At 34.7% G+C, this 10,864-nt stretch overlaps 1 pseudogene; it reads left to right on the forward strand.

Annotated features, from left to right (window-relative positions):
- Nucleotides 1–7,532: 7,532 nt before the first annotated feature.
- On the forward strand, nucleotides 7,533–8,961 carry LOC101538686 (coiled-coil domain-containing protein 34-like; annotated as a pseudogene).
- The last annotated feature ends 1,903 nt before the right edge of the window (nucleotides 8,962–10,864 follow it).

Genomic DNA, 10,864 nt, shown 5'->3' on the forward strand with positions numbered 1-10,864 from the left:
TACATACATATATTTAAATATTTTGCCAAATTTGCATTCACTTTTCTTTCAAAAGACTTAGAAATTTGATATATTTTTACTTATAGCACAATATTGAAAGGTGAAAATAACAGCCTAAGTTGGTACAAATAAAACATTTAAAATATTATTTGGATATTAACTCAGTTAAACAATGAAATTGCAGCCAAATCTGTCATATTAGTGATTGCAGATGTGTGTGAGGAAATTTAAGGAAGTCATGGACAAACCATGTAATCCTGCTATATAAAAATCTGTGTTTTAGTCACATATAGTAAGATCCAATCAAGACCAGTGAAGACACATAATCAGATGCCAGTGTAGAAGTAGGGACTTTATTTTTCCATTGAAAGCAGTCACATTTCGAACCAATTAGCCTCACTGTTATCATTGTTTAATATTTATTAAATGCCAATGGCATACTTTATTATGAATAAAACATCAACTAGTCTTGATAAATTCTACATGTTGTTTTTAATTTAAAGGCAAACCCAAACCTCTAACACTGAGATTGGAATAAGAACCAAGTTGATGTTCCTTCAAATATAATACATGAGGTCTTTGTTAAGAGTTATCCTTGAATCTGCAATTAAATGAGGCAAATTTCACTCCTGCCAAGTGGTATGGCATACATTGCAGGTACTGTTTATTTTAGTTTTCTCAATATGCATTTTCCTGGATTAAGACTAATGAATTTTGTATCTTTGGTGAATAGACTGGTTCCACAAAGGAATAAAACATAAGAAATTATGACTATTCATTCACTTTAATAATCCAAATATAAGCCTAGGAGAGTGTTAAGGAACTATCATCATTTTTTGGTTGTTCCGGGGCCACACCCAATCGTGCTTGGGGTTTATTCCTGTCTTTGCACTTAGGGATGAATCCTGGTAGGCTCAGAAGAACCAAATTCGGTAGCAGGGATCCAACCTGATTGGCCACATGCAAGGGAAGCACCATACCCACTGTATTATTGCTCTGGCTCTATCATCCTTGCTTTTGATATTTATTTGGATTATACTATAAATAAGTAAACATTATTTTTGGCCTTGAAAATTTATAGTCTAGTTTGTATGGTGTTGGGGTTTGTAGGGAGGTTGTGGGGAGAGGGAGGATTGTAGATTTAAATATGTGAAATTGAACTGCACTTTAATTTCATAGGAAAAAGAATTATACACCACCAAGGGGACCCTCCGAACTATTAGATTGTATGGAGGAAGGAGAAAACAATTCTTCCACAAAAAGCAATGTAGTTGGGTCAAGTCTTAAAAGAAATAAGCCAGTCCAAACACTTGAGGTGGTATTCAAAGAGGAGGAAATGATGTCATTAATAGAAACTAAGGAATCCTTGAAGCCAAGGCAAGTTGATGCTACTGCGTTAGGCTAAGTTACTCAGGACAGGTACTCCTAGACCTCTTGTGAGATACAATACTGAAGGGAATTCCAGAGAAACTGTAAGATGTCTTGGGATTTACACTAACTACACTAGACTTCTAAGGAGGTGTCAAGAACTTTTATATTAAACTCACTAATTAACTGAAAAAACCCTCTAGTACCCAATAAAGAATTTTAAAAAGTTTAGATTATAATGAATAAAAAAGGGATAATAGGTATTTTGACTTCAAAATCTCATTGTAGATGTCTCTTGAGGCCTAACATTTTAATAAAGCAGCTCTGTTTAAGATCTTCAAGAAAATATGGACTATATCCTACTTTCACTGTATCACTGTCATCCCATTGCACCAGTAATGTCTCCATTGTGAGACTTGCTGCTACTGTTTTTGCATATTGAATACGCCACAGGTAGCTTGCCAGGCTCTGCCATGCAGGCGGGATACTCTCGGTAGCTTGCCAAGCTCTCCGAGAGGGATGGAGGAGTTGAACCCGGGTCAGCAAGGCAAACGCCCTACCCGCTGTGCTATCCTGCTATGTTGTAATAATTTTAATTTCTCACCCATTTGATGGGATTATCGAAAAAGCAGTAGAATTGTGATTCTTCTAGCACAAAGTAAATGATATTTTCTTTTGTACAGGTCCCATCATATACTATCTACCAAGCTAATTTGTTTTGCATCTGCCACAGTTTTACTGTTGGGATTTATTAGTTTCTTAATTTGATGTGTCCACATATCATCATTAGCCCTATTCCTTATTAAAAAATCTCATTATGACTGCCAGATAATAGTAATATTCATGTTGTTTGTCACATGCCAACACTGTATTAAACATATGCTTATAATAATTATACTGCTAAAATAGTTATCCTGAACTGAAGTGCTAGGCCAAATGGCTAAGCACATTCCTTACATGTGCGAGAACTTAACGTGATCCTGGACACTGCATGATCCACTGAGCACCTCTAGGCAAAACCCAAAGGACAGACCTAAGAGTAGGCCTTACCACTGCCAGAAGAGGTTTTCAAAACCACAAATAATAACAACATAAAGTAAAATGGTTTTCCCTTAGTCACTATCATGTATAAATTCTCATCATCATCTCAAGTTTCTAAATAAAAATACTGAAGCTAGAGTACTTACAGGGTATTCTGCCAGGCAATACTAAGAAGTAAAATAACAAGGATAGTAACCCGTGACTATTTTACACCAAAGTATCTACTCACTGATAATTCTAATATTTAAGCCTCTCTCAACCAATTTCTATTGAAATGTTTTAATTAAATATCTTAGTTATTAAATACTCTTTTTAAATGATAGAATAAAAGTATTTAAGTGAATTTAATATACTATAAACCTTTAAAGTTTTATTTGTGTCAAAGGGTTTTTCCAAAGTTCCTCTTTTGTTTTATTGCAACCTTCACTTTATTTATCCTTTAAATCAAGAGCTTTCTTCCTGTGGTGTCTAAACAGGGTACTCTTGGGACATCCTTACATTGTAACAGTCTAAAAATGGAAAATTCAGAGTCCTTAACTGGACTCTGGCTTTATAATTGCCTATGTGGTACTCTTACCACATTCCCAGATGTGTGAGAGATGGAGAATTGTGAGGAAAATGCGATGTTAAAATAAAGTGAAGCAAACAGTTTCCCAACAGATGTTAACCCAATTCATAATTTAAAAGTTCCTATTTTCGTCCACCACTTAGACAATGAACATTTTCAATTCTCCTCCAAACATTGATGTGAATTAGGCTCAGAAAGCTAAAGTCATCAATATTTCCATCATACTTAAAAAAAATTGGTGGTAGGTCAAAGAAACAAAAGGAGTATGTTTTCTTTTTATTTGAAGCATATCATTATTATGAAGCCTTGTTAGGACACAGGCAATTTGTTTAAATATGTCTTCTTAGTTAATATGGTTACTGGGACTAGATTTAATCAGGCTTGAATAACTTATTGTTATAGCACAGATCCCACTGGAAAAGCAATACCCAAGAGTTACATTTACATAATTTAAAATAGAATAATTGAAATCAACTCTGACCAGAGCTTTTTTTCCCAAGTCACTTTTCATTGTAACCTTTGTCCTTAGATGAAATGTAGGAGGCATTAAAGAAACCTGATGAATTTAGGGGGTAAGCTATCATTATCCATTGACCAAGGTATGTTAGCAGAATGTTTAAAATAAAGAAAAAGATTAATATTTGCATAAACTCTAAAACTCCATTTGAAAAATTATTTATCTGGCAAGACCAGATTTAAAAAGGAAGTTTCTTAATCTCTAGTACTATACTTAAATCAGAAGAAAGTTGAAGCTCTATACCTTCCCATATGTTGGATTCCTAGTTGTCTCTGCAACACAACAGAACTAGCTTATGGGTACACAGATATAGCCACAATTTAAGGCCTAGTAATAATTCTGATGTTAAGTCAGATGTGTGTTGCGGGAACTAAAATGAGCCCAAGCCTAGAGTCATCTTGCTCTGAAAGGGCAGTAAACAGAGAACAAAGGCATTTGGAAAAGAACAAAGCAAATAAAACCCTTGAGAAAATCTGAAGAATTTGAGGATGTTAGGTGAAAGTTGAAGATCAAAGGAAAAAAGATTCTTTCAGAAAGAGAAATGTCACTCCTGATATTAAACTAGAATTCATTATGTTTTATAATTTATCAGGGTTTTTTTTGTTTGTTTTGACATCTTAACTGTTTCTCAATATTCTACACTTAAACACTTACTGGTTTTCTTCCTAACAGAAAACTGCCCTAGGATAAATTATTTAAGACAGTAGAGGAATAGTGAATATTTTAGTTACAACTGTTGGTAGATACACTATAAGAAAGAACTGTCACGAACATGATGATATGAAGACTTAACATGGAAGTATAGCATTAGAGATTAGGGCGTGACCTTTAAGACCAAATCCTCAAAACCTCACATTTCCTAGAAAAAAGACAAACAACCACTAACATCTAAGGATAAGATGTATTTTTTTTTCCTCTTTGGGTCACACCCGGCAATGCATAGGGGTTACTCCTGGCTCTGCACTTAAGATCTACCCCTGGTGGTACTCAGGGGACCATATGGGACTCTGGGAATCGAACCTGGGTTGGCCGCATGCAAGGCAAATGCTCCAGCCCAAGGATGAGCTATTTTTAGCAAACTATCTTAGATTACATGCCTAAGTTCTGGAGTCTCTATTATACTTTTGTGTGATTAAATGTAGATACAGCAGAGATATTAAGTGTTAAAATACTCAGCTGGGGCAGGGTATTTCACAAACACACATTTAAAAACTTAGAAATATAAAGATATTTTTTTCAATTGTATTAGATTTATATTTTCTACTAGCATTCTTCAGAAAACAAAAAAAATGCATATTGCAATAATTTTTGTCTTGCCCATTTAAAAATATTGGCTTCCAACAAGTCTGGAAAATTAAATTCATGAAAAAACTTTTTTCTTTCACTTCAAACTTTCCATGGGGAATTATATTATAATAGTTAAGATACATATGAAGAAGTCTGGGTGTTTCTAAGAAGCTACAGAATAAGTAACTTTTGTAATTAAAGCTAAATGAATAATGACCTTAGTAAAGCTTTTTTTATGTGTGTCACCTACCAGGGACTGACTTCAAGTCCTCAGGCATATGCAACAATCTATTGCTGACCATATTCCAGATCCTAAAACTACCTTATCGGCACAAAACCTTTTCAGGTATATTTAACATCAACTGCTATTATCCATGAGATAAATAATCAATTTGGTTACATATATATATATATTTTACTTTTTGGGTCACACCCGGCTTATACTCAGGGGTTACTCCTGGCTTGGAACTCAGGAATTACTCCTGGTGGTGCTTGGGGGACCATATGGGATGCTGGGAATTGAACTGGGTTGGCTGCGTGCAAGGCAAACGCCTTACCCGTTGTGCTATTACTCCAGCCCCGATTACATATCTTATGTAGTAATTAGCATATGTTATAGTATATTCACTTTATACATTATCATATATTATAGACATATATGCAAATTAATTAGAAAGAAAATGCTTTGAATCTTATAAGAAACTAAAAAGTCAATTTTTTTAGTGCTCCTCAATAGTTGTTTATTTTCTTTAGTATTATGGCATTGTGCTAGTAATACAAATTGAGAAAAAGTTAATATCCACATAACCAAAGAGATGAAAAGGTTTCTTAAACTAAGTCAACTTGCATCCACCTTGAAGTTCTAAATTAAAGGAAAGAAAAAAAACTGCAAACAGCCCTCATTTGAATGAGTGAAACTGGGGCAAACTTTCATCTCCTGAAAAAGTGACATATCCCAGAAATTCCAAACAAATATAAAAAAGATTCAGTAGAAGTGAATATGCTGTTTTCCTCCTAATTCCAAGAATGACTTCTCACTAAGCAGAAGGGAAAAGAAATGGGTGGCTTTAGGAAAGCAGCAACCAGAGTCAACAAATAAATCACATCACCAGGCTTTTTTTTTTTACCAATTATAATTGATCGTATAGCAATTGATCTTATAGCACAACAATGTTACAATGCTATAATTGTTCTTAAAAAATAAAGTTTATATTTGACTGGATCCTCAAGGGTTTGAAGGACAAAGACTATCCTGAATGATGTTTTTAATTTTGATATTAACTAAGTAGCACATAACTTCTTATACAATAAGACCTCTACTCATTTTGAAAAGAAAATAATTATTGAAAAATATATAAATTAATAGCACTCTATAGTACTGTTGTCCCATTGTTCATTGATTTGCTTGAGCAGACACCAGTAACGTCTCCATCTTGAGACTTGTTGTTACTTTTTTTGGCAATCAAATACACCACAAGTAGCTTGCCAGGCTCTGTCTCAAGGGCGGGATACTCTCGGTAGCTTCCTAGGCTCTCCGATAGGGGAGGAGGAATCAAACCTGGGTTGGCCACATGCAAAGCAAATGCCCAAGAACTTTTATTTGTAATTTCTGGATTTCTAAGAGCATTTTAAAGTAGGAGTAGAAACATAAGGGAGAGAGTAAAGGAAAACAAATTGGTTTTAAACCATCAAACACACCATGAAGACTAGCTCTAAAAAGAAGCAATGGGACAGTTAGACTACCATACAGACTTTCATTGCAGTAAAGAAATAAACTTAGCAAATTAGATTTTTTAGGTGAATGCTTGATTTGCTAAAGAATGCATTTTCTAAATATTTGAGATCTAAGAGCAAGTCATAGGTAGATAGACAAAAATATCATATTGTATATGCATATAACGAAAAAATATTTCTCAGTATATCTGTACAAGTATACATATTTTAACTTTTTCACAGTATTGTTTTTAAAGTTTACACAGTTGTAAAGTAACACGCAACCCGGAGATTCTTCTTGCATGTTACTTTACACACAGTGATTCAGAGAGTAGATGAAAAGTATTGTTGATTCAGTAGATGGCAGTCTTCCCACTAAGCCAATAAAAACTACAATGTAAATCACATTACAAGAGTATAAAGCACTAGTTTTGAACTTAAGTGTAACTTTTTTGATTCTAGTTATTAAATACTATATTTAGTGAAAAAAATCAGAGTCTTAAACAATTTAAGTAATTCATGATACCAATTCAAAGTTATTTCTAATTATTGCTATTGGAAAAATAACAAAAGACAGGATTTCCTTTCTCATATCTCTGAGAATTCCCATGATAAATAAGAAAGGAAATAGATTTATGCTGAAGATATAGTATAGCAGGTAAGTTGCTCTCCTTATATGAGACTAACCAGAGGTCAATCCCAGGCACCCATATGGTTCCCCAAGCCTATCATAAAGGATCCTTGAGTGAAGAAACAGGAGTAACCACTGAGCATCACCAAGTGTGGCCCTAAAACAAAACTAACAAATAAATATGTACGTATATATACTTAAACAAATAAATATATAAAAAGAGAAAAGAAATGAATTTTTTTTATGCAGTACACTGAAACCAGAACATCAACATCACTGTAAGTTCTTGTGCTCCTACCAAAGAAAGATATAAACAGGAAACAAAGACTCTCTTTTTATGCTGTGCTGTCTAAGGAGAATTTGGGAAGTACATGCAATAGAAAATTCAGTTAGATTCTCTGCAGAATATGTCTTTGTTCTACCATTCACCTTATAATCTTAGGTAAGTTACATGAATTGGTTATTAAACTGAAGTCCTCCCTCTGCAAAAGGGAAATAAAGACAATTTTTTAAAAATAAAAATTAAAAAAAGCCAACCTCATGGGTTTGCTATAGAGACAAAAAAATGTAGATTCAATATAGATTTACTTCCTTTTCAAAAAATAACATTGGAAAGATACATATGGATGTATTCAAATATGTGGGTTTTTCAATTAAGTGAATTAAAATGGTATTCTGATAATTTTAAGCTTCCTCAATTTAAAATTGGTATAATTGTTTAAGGAATGTGGGCACAAGAATTTAAAATCAGGGGCCTCGTTACTATTATAAATTATATTTTAAAAATTTATTGTGCATTTACAGTATGCTTATCATTATGTTATATGTGAGTCTGAATGAGAATTAAACTCATAAACAATGGTATTTGACTAATATGGCTGTTATTCAGTATTTGGTATTAAAAAGAAATAATAGTAATATTAGATTGTGTGTACACTAAACAATGCTTTGGGATGATCATCTTTAAATGATCATAGAAGGTTATAAAATGAAAAATATTAATGTATCTTTGATCTCCCTTTAGTATTTTCTGCAAATGAACAGAGTACTCACTGATTCTCATCAATAAAAATTCACATCAGGCGATGGTCTCAGCCCTCTCCAAGCTCCTCTGTTGTTAAGGCTGTTTCCCTTGGGTGGGAGACAGTGACATTGGGGAGCTTCATTAATTCCACCTTGTCGCTGTTGTCTTCCTTGAGCCACCAGGGCTTCCCCTTTTCCCAAGAGGATGATGAGGAGAATGAAGAAGACCTCGATCAGGATGCCCATCACTTAGAGGCCCAGGTGAAGAGCTTGAGAGACATGGATCTACAAGGGTGCGCCAGGAAAGAAAAGAAAGGGAACAAAAAATGAATAAAGAAATAGAGGAAAAAAGCAGCAGAAGAACTGAAGAAAGAACATTTGCAAGAAAAGCAAAAGAGAAATATCAAGAGTAGCTAAAGAAAAAAAGCTGAAGAATGTGAAGGAAGAAAAAAGTAAAGGAAAAAGAAAAACAATGACAAGCCGAATTACAAGAAAAAAAGGAAATGCAGAAAAAGAATTAAGGAATGGTTGGAAAATGGTAAAGGTAAAACTTGTCCGGTTGTAAAGAGCTATGGTTATGCAAATAAAAAAGTCATAGGTTTTCATGGTGAAAATTGTTATCTAGAACTTGCCTATTATAATCAAATTCCCTGGAAATCTATTCATAGGCCTCCTCCCAAAGAAGGTAAGGATCTATCAGGAAAGAAGACTAAAAGGCCTGTGATAAATCAGCCACACGGGTCATCACCTTTGGTAATTCATAAAGCCAGAAGCAATTTTTGCCTTGGACTTCTGTACAGAATACAAAGATAGTAAACTAATACTGTAAAAAAATAGTGGGAAAAAATCACATCAATAAAGATCATTGTAAGTTACAGGGGCTAGAGAGATAGTATACAGGGGTTAAGGTGTTTATATTGCCAATGCAGAACCAAGGTTCCATTCTCAGCACCACATCCTCTACCAATGCCAACAATGTCAGAAGTGATCCCTTGGCACAGAATCAGAACTAAGCCTTAGCACTGATTTTGTGATGCAATACTCCAATCCACCCTTATATTATAAAGCTACAAAATTATATTTATATATTATATATTATAAAGCTACAAACTTCCAGTTTTTCTTTATCTACTCCTATTTTGCTAAATAATTTAAATTCTGTGATTCATAACTATATAGGAGAAAAACCTTTGCATTGAACAGTCCACTTATTTATAATAAGTTTGAAACAATTTTTTCTTAAAGTCTTTGTCCAGTGAAATGCCACAAACCACTCATTTTGTATGAGTCTCTTTGTTTGCAGGCCCTTGGATGTCTTTATTTGGGAAAACACAGGGATTTCACTGGAATAACAGCCCGAGGAAGCTGATTCTCTAGAGTTCAGATCTGTTATTCCTTAAAAGAAGACACTGCTTTACACTTCTGAAGAGCAATCCCTTTGCTGTCTAAATAATTTGGATAGTTCATGGAAAGACAGATCAAACTCTGCTCTACAGAGAGGAAAACATTTATTGCAGACAAGCTCAAGTGGGGTTTGGGGAGGAAGAACTGGCTTTTCATGCTTTTGCTGCTGTGTAGAGTCAGGGGTCTGGAGCTGCCTGACAGGTGCAGGCTCTGGAGGAGCACCAGCAGTTTCCTCTGCTGTGCTGGGACCTTCACCCGTCCTGCACTGATGGCCAGAGAACTAACTGCTTTAAGGGATGTTTTCATGATCATTTTGTAAGGGTTTGGTTTGACTTAAGTTCCATAAGTTAAAGTAGTTAAGAATCATTGCTACTGATACCTTTTTTTTTTCAGGTTTCTGTCCTTAAAATATTTTCATGCTAACAACCATACTTAAAAAGGTGCTTGTCCTTTCCCATTCTGTAGATTGCCTTTGTATTTTGGTCACTATATGTTTTGCGGTGCAGAAGCTTCTTAGTTTAATGTAGTCTCAGTTGTTTATCTCTGTTTCCACTTGGTTAGTTGCGTGTCTGTCATGTTTGAAGATACCTGTAGCTTCAATATCATGGAGGGTTTTGCCGACCTTGTCTTCGATGAATCTTATGGATTGTGGTCTGACGTTGAGATCTTTAATCCATTTTGATCTGATTTTTGTGCATGGTGTCAGGTCAAGGTCTAAGCCATTTCTTTTGCATGTGGTTGTCCAGTTATGCCAGCACCATTTGTTAAAGAGACTTTCCTTGTTCCACATCACATTTCTTGCTCCCTTATCAAAGATTAGATTATCATACATTTGAGGTTGTGTGTAGGGATATTCCACCCTGTTCCACTGGTCTGCAGGTCTGCCTTTGTTCCAATACCATGCTGTTTTAATTGTTACCGCTTTGTAGTAAAGTTTAAGATTGGGGAGGGTGATGCCTCCCATCATCTTTTTCCCAAGAATTGTTTTAGCTATCTGTGGGCATTTGTTGTTCCATATGAATTTCAGGATTGCTTGATCCATTTCTTTGGAGAATGTCATGGGTATCCTTATAGGGATCGCATTAAATCTGTACAATGCTTTGGGGAGTATTTCCATTTTGACAATGTTGATTCTCCCTATCCATGAACAGGGGATATGTTTCCATTTCCTCATGTCCTCTTTTATTTCATGGAGTAGCATTTTATAGTTTTCTTTGTAGAGGTCCTTTACTTCTTTAGTTAAGCTGATTCCAAGGTACTTAATTTTCTGGCGCACAATTGTGAATGGGATTGCTTTTTTCATGTCCTTTTC

This window comes from Sorex araneus, chromosome X, assembly GCF_027595985.1.
Source record: "Sorex araneus isolate mSorAra2 chromosome X, mSorAra2.pri, whole genome shotgun sequence".
Taxonomy (NCBI): Eukaryota; Metazoa; Chordata; class Mammalia; order Eulipotyphla; family Soricidae; genus Sorex; species Sorex araneus.